General features: G+C 40.4%; 2 long non-coding RNA genes across 4 annotated transcripts; one reads left to right on the forward strand and one right to left on the reverse strand.

Moving 5' to 3' along the window:
• The first annotated feature begins 65 nt into the window (after nt 1–65).
• LOC129854203 (uncharacterized) lies at nt 66–16,406 on the forward strand. 3 transcript variants are annotated; one of them, XR_008759276.1, is made up of 5 exons: nt 69–566; nt 2,351–2,576; nt 4,548–4,609; nt 5,964–6,304; nt 15,166–16,406. It is a non-coding gene; the product is annotated as an uncharacterized LOC129854203 (long non-coding RNA). The 3 variants fall into 3 exon arrangements; XR_008759275.1 differs by having other exon boundaries at nt 66–566; nt 2,351–4,609; XR_008759277.1 differs by having other exon boundaries at nt 66–408; nt 2,351–4,609.
• On the reverse strand, nt 2,921–8,560 carry LOC129854204 (uncharacterized). Its single transcript, XR_008759278.1, has 2 exons — nt 8,148–8,560; nt 2,921–6,153 (listed from the first exon to the last, which is right to left on the reverse strand). It is a non-coding gene; the product is annotated as an uncharacterized LOC129854204 (long non-coding RNA).
• Nucleotides 16,407–16,973: the final 567 nt, after the last annotated feature.

Below are 16,973 nucleotides of genomic sequence, written 5' to 3' on the forward strand. Positions count from 1 at the left end.
GCCGTTTGCTGCTGGAATGACGTCATTGCAGGAGAGAACTGTCAGAGGGAGAAGCATTTAGAGAAAAAATTCTATGCTCTCAGGGTAGTGAGAGCAACGGAGGCACGGAGGAGAGCTACGATGGATAAACTAACGGGCCACGGGAGGACCGCGCTTTGATTTATAATCCGTAGAGAGATACCATCTCTTCTGCCATTCACGAGAGACAAGTGAAATAATGGTTAAGGGATCTCACAACCTCGGAAATAAACCACCAATTCGACATGGATGTTTCCAAAACAGAGGTTTGAGGTTTGAGCATCGACAGCGCCTTTTTAGAAACCGGCTGTCTCCGCCTGCTTCGAACGGGGAATTTGGGATGAGAAGCATTTTTCGTTTTCTGTACAGACACATGTCCTCTCTTCATAGGTAAATAATCTGATTTAATTTCCTCGGTAAAACCTATTCTATAGGCTAGCCATATGCTTCTCATCCTTTACCGGAACCCTTACTGTTGACTTCCACGCGGAAACGCAGCCCTCCATTGGATGGCAAAAGAACCAGGACAAATTTCCTCACATTGAAAAGTAAGGATTCCTTATTCAATAGACGTCGATATGAGTTTATTTTAGGCTAAATAACATACCGCTAGCTGGAGACACTCATCTTTGTTAATCATATCGCAGCCATCAATTCTGAGCATCAATTATATATATACAGTGTTAAGGAGTTTGAATTGATCTAGTTTACATAAAGTTGTCTAATTATGGGACAAATTAACATGTGTTTGATCTGATCAACTGTAGCCTAGGCTTATATAGTCGAAAGAGCGGATAGACCTACATCGCCCTGTATAGCCTCTATGACATGTATAGGCCTATTTGTGAAATAAACGCAGTCCTTTTGGTCGTGCAGATACTGCTAGGGGTTTTATGTATATGGTATATTGGTTATATTATTTTCTACATCCATTTAGTAAGATAGTCGGTGTGATGAAATTGAGCAGTTTCAAATGTAGCCTATAGCCTGGTAACCTAACTGCCTTGTAAGAATATCCTCATCCATACATTAGGATGTGTAATGTCACCCACACCTTTTCACATACAAAGAAATGTACATAGAATATGCAATTATTTTGGCTATTCTCTAAAATAGCAATAAAGTTGTATACATTTCTGTACATCTTTTCATTGTTGCATTATATTAATAACAAACAACATTGCGTTGTGTTAAATTATTGATGTGTTAAATCGAAATTATTTGGAATTGCTTACAAGCTCACTATTATTCGTGACTTTTTCAATTAAAAGCTATGACGTCAGACGCACTGATAAAGGGAAACGTGGGTTCATCACGAGGTTAGTCTGTCTTAAAACATGTGCAGAAGGCTTATTATAGATAGACTAGCTACAATACTAAACCCGGTAAAATAATGATGGTCTACAGGCCTACACGCTTTCTTCTTGATGACATGATTTAGCTTTTTTTTTTACACTCTCTTGTGAGAAATGAATGAATACGTGAATGAATAGCCTACGTGTGTGTTATTGTGGGTGTCCTCTATGATCATTTGAAATAGATACATTTTTCCAGGAGGGGTAAGAAACTAAATGATATCCAGATATAAAGAGCCTATAGACTAAGGATTCCAATAATAATATGACATCCAATAATAATATGACAGTAATAATAATAATAATAATTTCATTGTAATGATCACATAGTGCCATGCAGTCCTTACCATAATAGACACAGGCTATTTTTCTGGAAAAGTCACTAAGCCTATAATATACTGCCTGCAAATACGATGTCAATCGATGCAATTAAATCGGCTGTGATATGTTTTTACATTAATTGATCCTCATTATTGTCATAAGATATGTAGTGGGGGTGGAATGTTAAGTGGTGAAGATAGTGTATGGGAGCAGAGCTATAGGCCTATAAATAGAACATTTCAATGTTAGCCAAGTCCTCCGCTGGTTGAGAGTCTATTGATCGATTTACTCTAAAGTGACTTGGGATTTAATATGACGATGATTTAAGTTATGCAGAATTTAAGGATCTTTCACAAAAGGCGGGAAGCTGGTTGCACGTCCAGGCCATGCTAGTGATGTCACCATGCATGAGTCTATATCAGTGAGAGTAGTTAGAGATGGAGACAGATTAAAACCTTTCACAGAGTCTTATTCATCGACCCCATGGTCTGTACATCAACTAATAATAGGAGATATTTCTATTGATGTCTATTGATGTAGGCCTGTTTATTATGATCTTTTTGGGGAAGGGGGCAGATTTATGGAGACCAATTGGTGGTAGCAATATCATTATTAGGCTAATTATTGCATTAACAAAATGATTTTTGTCATGTTAGGTGGAACCCATACGATACTCTGGCAGTATGTACGAGGAGGAGTCGGTTGCTATCTTTGGTTATCTAGCTGTATGAGTGTTACTCGGCCGTCATAAAGCTAGCTAACCGAATGTAGGAATGTCCTCCAAACCTGCGACTCGGACAGGAATAAACGGTGTCCAGGAGTAAAGACACAAAATAACATAATTGATATGCAATTACAGGCCAGTACCCCATTGCCTTTCCGGTAAGTTATAACAATTTTCCCTAATCACTTATTATAAACATCTGTTGAAACACTTATGAATTCCTCAAAACCTGATACAACCCGAAATTATTTTTATGCTTTTTCTTATTTCATTTAGAGAATATATTCTCAAAATATAAGTAGGATAATCTTTATAGCATGCCTTTAAATGGTAAGTCAACATTTTCAACAATGGATTTAAAATCATGTTGTGAATTGAAGTGTATATTTGTCCCACTTTTGTTTAGTATGCTTGGAGCAAGAAAACTCTTTATATATTTATTTATTCCATCATGCAAGGCATCTAGAGTGATTTTGCCGAAAACATCTTCTAAAACGAAAAATACTTAATAAAAAGCCTTTATTCCGGTCAGAGGAATACATAACTTTATCCAGTCATATGAGTGAACTGTAACAATTGATTTTCGGGCATGAATAAAGCTTTGTCGCATCAAAGTATCCGTAGTTGACCTGTATTCCTTATAGTTCTCACTGCATAAATCAGGTTTACGCACACGCAAACACATATTGAATTAAGGTTTAATCAGATGGATTAAGATTTGTAGCTCATATTGATATCATTCTTGTCTCAGGTGGAAACGTTTTGATTTTCCAGAAAATGGCCGATATTAGCCTTTATGACGTATTTAGGCCTACTGTAGTCCAACTCCTATGAAAAAGACTGTCCTGATTAAGATGAGCTATGTAGGCTTTACCTACTCCTTGCACTGAAATTCTGAAAAGCGTAGGCTAATCATATCTTTCAGTCGATATTAAGTCAAGCGATCCATGTCATTACATAACGCATACTTCCAGTTGTGTTCTCACATTGAGTTGTGTTGTCTAGAAAGGAAGAACACTTAAGATGTTCATGGTTTTGTAGATTTAAATGCATTATACCTCCCATGTGAGTCTCACAATACCTTTACGCATTGTGCGCACACCTAATCGGCCCAAATGATTCAAGTGTCTCAATTTGGACTTTCTGCCTGGCCCTTCACGGTGCTATAGCTGTCCCTCAAAAGGCAACTTCTATAGCTTCTCTTGGAGAACCAAATCCGCCGATGCATTTTCATTCAACCAACAACTCCTCTCAGAGCCTACAGTGGCGCTCAATGGCTGGAGCGCGCTCCTGGCTAATTGGTTTGATTCAGTAAAGGAGGCTATACGCTGGATTTGTGAAACGTCCCGAGCGAGCTTTTCCCACGACTGGCCGGATCTCTCCATTCTAGTGTGTCACCAGACAATTTAGAATTTCCACTGGTCAACCCAGTGACATAGGACCTACCAGTCCCTACTCTGATAATCTCGTCCTTAACCAAAACCGCATCCCCTTGATCTCTATTGTGAGCTTTACATTATCCAAGTGTAGGCCGATATCTAAATTCCTCCTCATGTCTTTTAATACTGAGAGTAGGCTAGTTGTTGATGATGGAAATGAACAACTACTATTAACTCACTTGATTTGAACACGTCGTATTCTGATCAATCTCAATATATGTTTAAAATATCCATCTATTATTATTTATTGTACCTTCACCTTTATTCACTAACTGCTTCTGATTGTACCTCTACAAAACTCAAAATAAAAGCCTTGTGTCGACCTCCTCCAACCTGCCTATCTGAATCTCCTCATCAATAACTGTAATGCAGGCTCTGGTCCATACAAGTCCCAACAAAGAAGAATGGAGACATTATCTAATTCAACCACACCTATCTCATCACTCTATTCTTCTCTAGGCCTAATCCATATAAACGTGTCCTTGCCTGTTGTAGAAGAACCCTTGGCATGACTATTCTATAACCCGACAATGATCAAATTAATTGTTGCTGAATGTTAGTGATGAGAATTCAAGCGTATTGTTTTAATGGATATGTTTAGCTTTTTTGTTGTTGCACTGTTGCATTGTATTGCATTTGGAAATGTCTTTGTTATTGTCAAAAGTTGATCCAGTGCCCTTGTCACTGCAGTGGTTGCCTGAGATACACCCACAAACTCTGCAGTATGAACAACACAAACTGTCTACTAAATGGTAAGTAAGGTATACAGTACATGTGCATATTATATGGTAGAGTAACAGCTAACGGCAGATATAGAGAGGCATGATGAGAGATGAGAGAATATGAGAGAGAGGTTGAAAACAGAACATGAACATGAACCAATGTGGGTGTGAATGACAGGTGCTAGGATGCAGCCTCTTGGCTTCAGGTTTCTCTATGCCTCCATGGGAGCCTTGGTGGAGATGGAGATGTGTAAAAGCTCCAGTATGTTCCTGGTTTGTGCTGGTGGCAGTGTGACCCAGATCTGAGCTGGCTCCCTGTAGTTGTCAGGTTCTGACGCTGCTGCCTTCAGCTTTGTACTACAGAAAGGAGGAAAGAGCAGAGGAGGAGTAAAGGAGGAAAAACGCTGAAACTTCAGCATCTGCTTCAGCCACTTCTTTCCTCTGAATCCATTCTGTTTACAAAGAGGCTGTCTGCCTGTTTCATCTCATCTGGGTTTTGTTTTCCGACCCGACCCGCCACCCACCCACCACCCACGTTCCTCACTGATCTTCAAAAATGCATTCTCCCTGAAGATGGAGGAACTATAGTCTCCATCTCCCACTCCCTCTCTCATCCTCTGCTTTTATAGGCTAATCATAGAATAACCTCCTTTATGGACTCTAAATTCATTTGACCCGACACAGTAGCAAGCAGATTGCTATTCTGAGTACATCTTACAGCCTGAAACTATTTCCTCCTTTTATTCATGAAGGCATAGATTTGAACGCTAAAATATAAATGAGTATTATGAGTGTCTTTTACATCAATTTAATCATGAATCTTTTTGTGAAATAAATAACTTTTGATGAACAAGTACACTCTTTACATTAGACCATCTGCTAAACGGGACAACGCACCACAACAAAGCATTTTGTGCTGGCAAGATGTAGGGTGGCTGGCGGGTAATGTTTTTTCTCTCCGACATCTAACCACTCTCTGACGAGCTGGCAACCCCTTTAATTAATTAACGATGTTGAGAGCGGCTCGTTCTCTATTGTCTCTAATACACTGACCCCTCCCACGGTCTGAAACGACAGCAGGCTCACATACACACTAAAGCAACATTGCAGCCACTATGGATAGCACAAAGCCAGTACAATATATGCCATACAGCCTACTGTACAGCATTGCTTGTGTCAAATAACCAGACTGTTTTAATTATTCACTCTATTAAGATTACTATAAAAAGCATCACCCAGAGTCTAGTACCTTGTAGTGGTGTGACTGTCAGATACAAAGGAATTACAGTTATTCTGTCCTTTTATTTCCCTAAAGACAGATTATGTCGTAGTTGCCATGGCAGTGATAAAAGGGGGTCTGTTTTGTGCTTTATTTCCTCCACAGTGACTGCCAGCCATTCACACCAGGTCTGGATTGAGCAAGGGGAAAGTGGCACAGTCGTCACAAAAAAACAGAAAGCAGGAGGGTAAGAAAAAGACCAACCTCCTTGTCCCTCTTCCCTTAAATCTCCATCACCGGAAGCCTTTGGTGCCATCTGTGCCCCCGGAGAAAAGGACGGGCGAGATCCTCCACCCTGTGCCAACGGGGACAAAGGAGCTGCCAGTTAGAGCGGCCCCCCTCGCAGGCAGCAAGAGGACTCTGTGTGACTGACTGGGGCTGAGCTACGGAAGCCATCTTGATGGAGAGTCTTGCTGCTGCTCCTAAAATGGCTGTGTTGGCATGAGGTAGGGCTGGCTGCAGCATTAGTTCTATCAGGCTTTTATCCATCACTCCCCTCATCAGTAGGTTAGCCTCTATCAGCCCTCTCATCTTCCCCTCCAGTCTGAACTGGCTAACGAGTGTGGCAGGGCTTAGGAGATATTAGATAAATGAATGCTTGTAGGCTAGAGAAAAAGCAGCCCCATCCATTACTGTTTAGATGTTAACGAGGCATTGCATTAACGAACTGACAATAGCCTTGTTTGATTGTAATGTGCATTCAGCACACATTGCAACATACAATCCGTTTTTCTTTTTACAATACACCACATTAAATACACGTATTTCTATATGAATAAATATTTATCTCTTAACTAATCCTAATTTTGAACGTGTATCTTTCTCTCACACACACGCACACACACACACACACACACACACACACACACACACACACACACACACACACACACACACACACACACACACACTCCTTGCACTCTCAGGTTACATAAATCTGGTCATGTGAGATGATGATGATGTCCTTGTGGCCTTCAGCCACAGAGCAGAGCTAGCTCACTCTTTAGTCATTACACCTTCAATCAGTCTCAAACCTACAATCAACCCTCGCATCTCAAACCGCTGTTTGTCTCATACATACATCTTACATATGTGTCTCACATCTAAACCCACTGTTTTCTAATACTTAACTTACAACTTCTATCTCACTCGCGATACGTCCATTGTGTATGCATTCATACCTCATACTATAATGTGTCTCCTACCTACGTACATCTTCTATGTTTCATGACTATTGTACATAATATGTACATTCATATGCACCCTACCATATGTCTTAGAGCTACATTTATTCCTGTATATACTGTAATTTCAAAGATATGGATATTGCTTACGTTGCACATGGAATTACAAAACACAAAGTGATAGACATTTTAATTTTCCATCATTGCACCTCATTGTTTACTTCCACTCTTGGTCACTTTGGCTATTTGATATTAAGCTATAAACTATTCAAAAAGGACAAATGTGCACAGGGAGTGACTCATTTAGCCCAAATTAGTTTCAGTCATTTCAGATGTTGTCTTTATGTATAACAGAGATGAACTACAGTTTATATATCCATATTATCAGCACTTTTATTTTATTTACATTTGTCATGAAAAACGTGCATATTCACAAAATAAGACAGCAGCAACTATGGTTGTATCTGTGTGTTTATCATAGAGAGGGAAACAGGATGTACAGTACTGTAGGCTAGGCCTACCAGTCATGTTGGATGGTGTACTGTACAACATGTTCTGTTGATATTATCATCTGGGTTATGGTGAAGAGTATAATTGGAGTATGATTTTTCATAGCTTTAAATTATCAGTCAATGTAACATGGCAAATGTATTTCTAAAGAATATATTTCTATACACTATAGATGTTTCTATAATAGTTTGAGAGGAGTATTGAAGTTTACCTTATAGGCCCCTCAACTTGAACTAAAAATATGTCTCTTGGTCACAGTACAGTATGAAAGTATTATAATGATCAGAGCAGGTCATTGCTTTCATTGCACACACTGCTGTTGCTATGCAACTTAGAAATTACACGTTAGCTGGACAATTATATTAACAAGCTAGGAATATGAATATGGCATGATAAATGAAAAAAAGGTAGGCTACCTAATGTAGGTTATGTGGTTGATATAACGTTAGTATTAGACGGAATTTCACAAAGTCTAATATTACAGAGACTGCATGGAAATATCAAATGTATTTAATCTCACAATGTTCTGAAAATATTTTATATCGGAAAAAAAAGAATCACATTCTTCTAAACAAGAAATTATTCGCATACTCACTGAAGGTATGACCTTGTCTGCCTATTTAGAAACCGATGTCCAACACAAACCGGATGCAAATCACGACCTTGAGATAGGATAATTTGTTGCAATAGAAAACCCACAAATAAACGCAAATATTTATAAAAAAGGCTTTACATACGGCCTACTTCATCCATCACTATTAAAGACCACATATTTGTAAGGAAGAAAACACCAAAATATAGCCTGTTACTGAATCATTGGCTTTGCAGAGATAACAAATAAAGGAAACAATGATGCAACTGCAGCCGTTAATGAAGAGCACCAGACAAGCTCTGCATATTAACATAATTGCATAGAAACGAGGAGAGAAACCAGAGCCCTCTTTAAAGGCACAGCAGCACATTAGAGGCGCGCGCTGCAGCCTTGTATGCACGTGGGGTTTAGCTGCACGAGGCATGCGACAGCAAAGTGGAAAATGTGGAATTAATTTTTGCCAAATGTAAAAATATCCAGTTTAACCGAATATCCCCTAAATCCTGAAGTCCCTTTACTGTAACTAATGAAATATAAACGCCAGTGTAGATCATCTCTTACAGTAGTGTATCTTTCTATGAAGCCTTTATGGCAGCCAAACAAAACCACACCAGATACAAAGAGAGAGTGACTTATAATACATATAGCCTAATGCCTCCTGTATGTTAAATATAATGTCAATTGTTAAATTATGATTTCATTTAATTACAAAAAACAGGCCTATAGACACATTCCACCTGACATCATATGGTATATTATGTTTCTATGAGATTTTGATTAAGGAATAATACCCCACTAAATCATGTAGGGAAATAGCATTCATTTGGAGAAACATTTATTTGTATTCCAAAAAATGTCTGCTTAATTGTTTGCACAAACAAAAATAAAATCACAATGTTTGTTGAGTGATTATACATCTTACATGCATTGGATGAAAGATCTACAGTAGCCTAGCCTACCCATACTTGCACATATTCATCATCATGTACAGTACATGGGATGATAAATGAATAACCACTATGTATTTTAGTACAATCAAAGATTACTGTAGCTTTAACATAACAAAGAAAAAAATGTGCCTTTAATATGATGAAGGAAATCCACTATGCCTTTAATACAACAAAGGGTAACTGTGCCTTTAATGCCCAAGCAAGCTTTAATTAGACTAGCAGTCTCTCCATAGGGGGGAGGGGCCTCCTCATACCTGATTTGCATATTCTCAAGGCCTCCATCGCAGATGTGTCACTGCGTAGAATACAGGGTTGGGCAGACATAAAAAAGCTTACTGGATGAAGCAAAGGACTAGCTCTACACACAATGTGTAAATTAAACCTACGATCAATTGTAGGGAATCTCATAATTAATAGCATTTGATGTAAATATGATGATAAGTGTGTGTGTGTGTGTGTGTGTGTGTGTGTGTGTGTGTGTGTGTGTGTGTGTGTGTGTGTGTGTGTGTGTGTGTGTGTGTGTGTGTGTGTGTGTGTGTGTGTGTGTGTGTGTGTGTGTGTGTGTGTGTGTGTGTGTGTGTGTGTGTGTGTGTGTGTGTGTGCGCGCGTCCAAGGTAAATGCCTATGACATTGAATATACTTTGTTAAGTCTATTCCTGTGTTCAAATGCTATCACATCTGCCTTGTATCAATTAATAAATCATTTCCACTATGTGGATTAGGTGCCATAGCAACTATTCTACGCAGAGCACGGATGTGAGTCATTTTTTATTCATGTGAGAGAAAGTTCTTACAGTGATCCTTTTCCACCATATATCTGTCATAAAATTCTCATTTACTGTATATTCTACTTTCAACACATGAACGCAGATAAAAAGACTGTTCCGTTTCAGACTGACTGTGGGACTAAAATAGACGTATTTTGATCCTGATGCTTCATGTCCCATTTACTCAGAGACAGTGGACTTGTATTTGGATGATTCTTACTACTAATTGGGGGGTGATATAGAGAATGCTCTTGTCTATAATCCTCCTGGTTGACAGGTTTAAAGGTTATGAAATCTGTAAACATGACTGATCTCTTTGTTTTCATTGGGAGGATTGATTTCATATGGCCTAGTTCCCAGTTAATGAAGAAGACTATTGCTGTTACAGTAGTCTACATGCATATCTCCCCATTGTCTTCAACCCTGATTGTTAACGCTGGACACAGTGAATTATTTGGTGGTGATGTGGTGGGAGCCAGTGGTACAGTATGTAATCAGTGGTTTGTCAGTGAATGCAGTAGACCTGAAATCTAATTCAGCACCTAGGACAGCACCAGGTTAAGGCAGATGTTTTTACTGTAATGACTGGTGATGTTGCATTCTGCATGCACATGTGCCGAGTAGATGCACATTTTAATTAGACATTGGCTGTGTGAACCAAAACACGTTGATTTGAACAACATGCTCTCACAGTCTCACGTCAGAATTAGACGTTCATCCATGTTTCTCAAATGTCAAACGTCAAATTTCAAAGTGTTTAAGGTTAAGTTTAGGCATTAACTCCAAAATCTTAGGCATTAACTCTGAATGGTTAAGGTAAGGTTTAAGGTTTGGGATCGGTTTAAAACAAAAATCTCAAACAGATATTTACTGTAAGGACAACGTTTGGGAACAACTTTCTATCGCTGGATTAGAACATGCAACGTTAAGCCCATCCGCCATCCCCGTCCACAACGGCCTAGCAAACCCAAACCTACTTGATAGTAAAAGCACTCAATGTTGCCTCTGGTGGCCGGTTTCCACATCATCTCCCGATGTCCTCAGACATGGATGGACGTCTAATATTGACTTGTATCACGGGTGAACTGGCTGGATTTAAATGTGTTCTATAAGCGCATGGGACAATGCTATCTTTCCGCAATGTGATTAATGCCACATTGTAGGGTGCCCATAGACACGGAAGTCTGAAATGCACATGTGAACAGAAAAACACACACACACACACACACCCACATAAAAAACAACCATACAGATTCCTGTTAAATGTTACTTTTAGCCCCTGGCACAAGGGAGAGCAGAGAGCAACAGTGAGCTGTGATCTTTGAGCCTGGGCTGCAGGGCTGCAGGTCGGTGTAGTGCACTGTGTACTGCAGCTGTCTGTCTGTAGCTAGTCTGCCTGTTGGTAAACAGTAGAGGGAGTCCACATTATCATTCTGCTCCTGGCTCCCCTCCACAATGACTGCTTTGTGAGGGGAGCTCTTGACAGAGGTCCACCACCCCTCTTTCCCACCATTGTATGGGTGGGTGCTGCAGGAGACACAGGGGGTAATGGGGTGGGAAAGACGCTCCATACCAGACACTGCCAGATGCCTGCATTAGCGCCAAAACCATGAGAGTGCCCCATGGACAAGCAACCCCACTCCCCCTGTTTTTCTATGTATTTATGTCTGTGTGTGTGTGTGTGTGTGTGTGTGTGTGTGTGTGTGTGTGTGTGTGTGTGTGTGTGTGTGTGTGTGTGTGTGTGTGTGTGTGCGTGCGTGCGTGCGTGCGTGCGTGTGTGTGTTTGCACAAATTATCAAATTAGTTTAAAGCCCTAAATTAGCTACTTTTGAAATTATGCTGTGCTCTTAAAATAATAACTTAAAGGATAATCAGATGCATGTGTTAAAAACGTAATCCATAGTTACAATGTTGGAAAACCTAAACGTATCTTAACTCACTGAGTAAGCTGGGGGTTACTGCCCCTCATAAAAGTTTCAACTACCTTGTGTCTATAACAGCCAGTATATTAATGGTTGTTTATGGGAGAACAATTTTCAATCATTCCCAGACGTAATATCTTTACAGAATCTTGGGATTTAAAAAAGCATAATTTGTTAGATTTTCCAATAAGTATGGATTAACAAATTGGCATTGAGTATGTCGTGTTACATTTGAGCTGGGTGACAAACTGTATTCTTGATTCCCCTTCTACCACAGAGAGGCTATTAATTAAACGGCAATCACAATATATTACCCTGTAAAAGGAGGCAGCCAGAGGGAAAATGAGAGAGAAAGGAGGGAGAGAAGTTGTTTTTTTACCAAGGGGCAGACAACAATATTTCACAGCAAAGCATACAGACAATGAAGAAAGTAGGTAATAATGTATGCAGGAACTAAGGAATGAGAGGTAAACAAAAGTAATGACAGAGAATTTGAGAGGGATAGCACAGAAGAGCTCACTTAAACATAATGTTTAAAACAGTTGTAATGCGAGAGAAATTATGTTTGAGCGTTAACAGGTTTATCCATTCAGAATGTAACGTGGTGGGGAGTATATGCGTGTTGGGAAAGTGTGTGTGTGTGTGTGTCTGCGTGTGTGTGCGTGTGCATGTGTGTGTTTGTGCATAGTATATGTGTGTTTTTATGCACTTATTAACACTTCTGTGTGTTTATATGTGTGTGTGGACAGTCAGTGTGTGTGTTGGGGGAGGGACTGTACTGTCTGCCTCTGTGTGTCTGTCTGTGTTTCCATGTGGCAGAGGCTGCAGCTGGCATATTAATAGACTGGGTGAACAGGGTCTGGGAGCTGTCTGGAACCACCTTGTATTATCCCACTAAGGAGCTCAATCTGAATCAAATGCAAGATACTGATCATACTTGGGTTATGACTATAAAATGAGTTCTTTCTTTTCAGAGTGTTACCGTAGCTCTATTCTCCCATTTCTCATGAGGTCAAGTGGGCTGTTAGAGAATGAGCTAACAATAAGAATAGAATGATGGCAGTGAATGCTTCTGTTACACCTCCACTGAACTGTGGTTCCCACATCCCACATTGTACTGTGACTGACTGTTGCTGAAGCCTTGTGGATTTGATCAAGATCCCCCTGCTAAACACAACCAATGTATCAAGACAGTTTTTTCCCCATGATCCAGGCAGAATTAACAATTGACTGGTGGGTTCAGACAAACACAATTAAATTGCATAGTCATCTTCCATCACATTCAATATTATAACCTGCCCATGAAAGGGACTAAATCACACACCCTACTCTGAGCTTTGTCTGAAAATTGTATGTTTACGCTCCCTCTTCTCTCCCCCTGTGAGGATACCTCAGCTGCGATCTCGTCTTAATCTGGGGATAAATGCGATTATCCCACCAAGGGTTGTTCTCAGCTTTGTAACGGCGACAGGGGACCTTTCACATCTCTTTTCTTCCCACGGCCCAGTGGCCATAAACAGCCTGGACCCCCAGACATGGCCCTGCCTCAGCTTACAGGCATTAGTCTGGAGACAACGGCCATAACAGCCCCAGCTAAAGGCTATGGTGTATTCACCAAATGCGGGCAACCAATTGGTCAACCAAACAAGTTTTAATGACCACTTCAACATAAATGTTAGGCAGGCATGTTGTATCCATTTATTGTGGGATCATTTAGAAAAGGTTAAGGAAATGTATCACTAGATAGTCTGCACCTCCATTGTACTGCTTGTATCTCTCTATCTGTCCATCACTCACACGGCCTGTGAACATTTCAGGCTGTCTGTCAAGTTCAAGTTCACAGCGGTGGGAATGTCTAGACTCTGATTCACATTCAGTACTTCTTCATCTACTTTTGTCAACTCCCCCTCCCATCCTCTCCCCTCATGGTCATGTCCAAGGCAGGCTGGGGGAGCCCAGTGTTCTGTGGTGTTTCCGTGGCGTTGCTATGACAGAGGGGCTGCGGCGTTGTTATGGTAGCAGGCCTGGCGTGCCCAGCTATGTGCTGGTGAAAGGGACAGCCTGTCAGAAAGTGTGTGAGAAGTCCCTTAGGTCCCCCTTACAGCTGGGCAAAGGCACCCTGTCCCCCCTCTCTGGTCCCCTCTTGTCCCCCTCCCGTCCCCCTCCTGTCCCCTAGCACACAGCTCAGAGCCTGGGAACACAGCACAGAGAACATTTTATATTCATCAGACTCCCCTCTCCCCCTCCCTCCATCACTCACTCCTTACCTCCCTGTCTCCTTCACTCTCCCTCCATCTTTCTCCCATCCTGTCTCTCCTATGCATCCCTCCCTCCCTCTCTGGGACAGTAGAAGCAGGACCCTCTCATCTGTCTGCCTCTGCCTACCCTACTAGCCGGGAGCTCATCCAGTCAGGTTGGGGCTTTCAAATCCAAATGGACTGGAATGGCGCTAAAGACTTTGAGTGAGAACACTGGGGGCTATGTGTATTTGGACATTTTAAATGAACCTGAGTGTGTGTGTGTGTTTTGTTGAGGTCTCATTCAGGACTGAAGACGAGTATTGAGTATAAAAGGCTGATGATTTGCATAAGCTGCATGCTGTCTGAGGGTTTGGCGGGGGGGGGGGGGGGGGCGCCGAGAAAAAAATATATGAGAGAACATAAAAAAGAAAGAGGGAGAGATCCCGCATTGTGGAGGCAGAGAAAAAAAGAGGGGGCTTGAATAAGGGAGAGGGTGAAAATTGACAGAGAAAGGGTCTGGCCAAGTCCCCCGGTGGGATTAAATTGTCCAGAAACCTCTCTATATATAATTTGGTGAAATTGGTAATGGTGCGGGTAGACTGCCCCGTGTATATTCAAAACTGGATGAGAGGCTGCTAGATTTGTCCTAGTTGTTAAGTTGATGACAGTTAAGGATGAAGCAATAAACACAGTTATCAGAAAACTTCAATATCCCACATGAATTCACAATGATTCTTTGTATTGGTAAAATGTGTCACTTTTTTGTTTCTATTCACTCTGGAATTGCTTTGCACATACTGTAATACAATTGTCCTTATTATTCATAACATTTCTATTGGCGTACTCCAAGTACCGAAACTGGTGTTAATGTGTTTTGAATAACCCAATGTAGAAATAGATGGAAGACTGTACATCCACATTTAGTTTTTAACCAATCATTCACTGACTGACACATTCTCTGCTTCCAAACTAGATTCCATCAAGCGTCAAGCCCAAGATCATTGTCATCACTCCATCTTACTGTAACCTAAAACAATACTGGTCACTGTTTACAGTTAGCCAATACGCTGTGTTCTGGGTTCCTGTGTTAAGCAATGTGACATGGGTGACTTTCATGTTGTTTCTGATCTCTGTGTCTCCAGGTCCTGCAGGTGTTGACAACCTCCAGGCGAAGCCTCTTCCATCAGCCCTGAGCCCTGGGCCCTGAGCCCTGGGCCCTGAACCCTGAGCCCTGGGCCCTTCCTCATTGGCATCCTCTCCAGTCAAACACTAAGAAATGAGGGCACTGAAGAATCGCCCCTAAAGTTAACAGACAATGCTTGTAGAAATTTACTGTAAGGACAATGTTTGGAGATATTTACTGTAAGGACAATGTCTGGAGATATTTACTGTAAGGACAATGTTTGGAGATATTTACTGTAAGGACAATGTTTGGAGATATTTGAAGACTTTGTTTGCAGAAGTTGCGCACAGATTATCTGCTGATATATTGCACTTGGGTAATCAATGTTCTCTTCTCCCCGGCTGAGAATGTATAGTTTCAACATAACTTTTAATATTACAGCAGAATGTAAGACAATGTGTGTATGATGTTAAATAAAAGGGATGTGATCAACATGTGTTCATACTTTAATGTAAATATGATGATGTGTGTGTGTGTGTGTGTGTGTGTGTGTGTGTGTGTGTGTGTGTGTGTGTGTGTGTGTGTGTGTGTGTGTGTGTGTGTGTGTGTGTGTGTGTGTGTGTGTGTGTGTGTGTGTGTGTGTGTGTGTGTGTGTGTGTGGTTTGGTCCCTATTGTACTCTTTAGAGTACTCTGGAGTATACTGGGCTTCAGAGAAGCACTACAGTGCCCTAATGAGTGGGCTGCTTACAAGAGAAGCTCTCTGGATGTCTATCCTCTGTCATGTGCAATAAGTTACTTTATGAATAGAACTGACTACTCTATGCAAATAAATGTGAATGACTCACCCTCTGGCTGTATTGCAAATGTTGTTTAATGTTTGACTGTCACAGTGAAAAGAAAGACATTGTTTGGTGAAGATTTCATCCATTTACTATATATTCATCAAATGCTGCATTTTTCCTATTACAAATATTATCTGCATGTGTTCATAGTGATCAGGGAATGTTCTACATGAAATGTGTTGGATACAGTATTGAAGCAGTCCGATTAATAGCTGTCTCATTGCCTGATTATTATTATTATCCTTATTCTGAGAGATAGACAGTTTTGAACATACCTGCAATAAAGAAAGGGACACATACTTGTACACAAACGTCTTACAAAACGTGTTTTTGTAATTGAGTTCTGACTTGTCATGACTTCTGTGCTGTTTGAATTGAATGTGTATACAGAATAAATAATACAACAGATGTCTAAAAGATTCTAGTGTTTTTTTGATTGGAAATACAGAATTTATTGATATTGAAGTTTATATGTCTGCATTTAGACAGAAAGCCCAATTCTGATTTTTTTTAGACCAATCACATCGGATCTTTTCACATCAGATCTTTTTCAGAGATTATTTGATTGGCCAAAAGACTAATAAGTGAAAAACAGATCAGAATTGGGCTGCCTGTCTAAATGCAGCCTAGAGACACAGACTCTGAGAACGACAGTATGTTGCTCTTAAAGACAGTATGTGTATCAGCACCTTGGAAAGCACACCACAATAGAAAGCTGTTGGTAGATTGGTCTGGATCTTCTATTTACCAGATGAGTGTGAATATTATGCCTTATTTGGAAATGTGAATATAGGCCTACAACCGTTTGGACATAAACAGACCATCCTCATGAAGTCTTCTGAAGTAGCCTAAAATTAATTTAAAAAAGTAGCCTACCAAGGATTCTAAGCTCTCAGGTTTGTTGGTCTTTGATCGGTAACTGCTTTCATATACATTTTTTGCATATGCATTTTGAGTGACAGATGACAAGTAATTGCTGAGAAA

Source organism: Salvelinus fontinalis, chromosome 4 (genome assembly GCF_029448725.1).
Source record: "Salvelinus fontinalis isolate EN_2023a chromosome 4, ASM2944872v1, whole genome shotgun sequence".
Lineage (NCBI taxonomy): Eukaryota > Metazoa > Chordata > Actinopteri > Salmoniformes > Salmonidae > Salvelinus > Salvelinus fontinalis.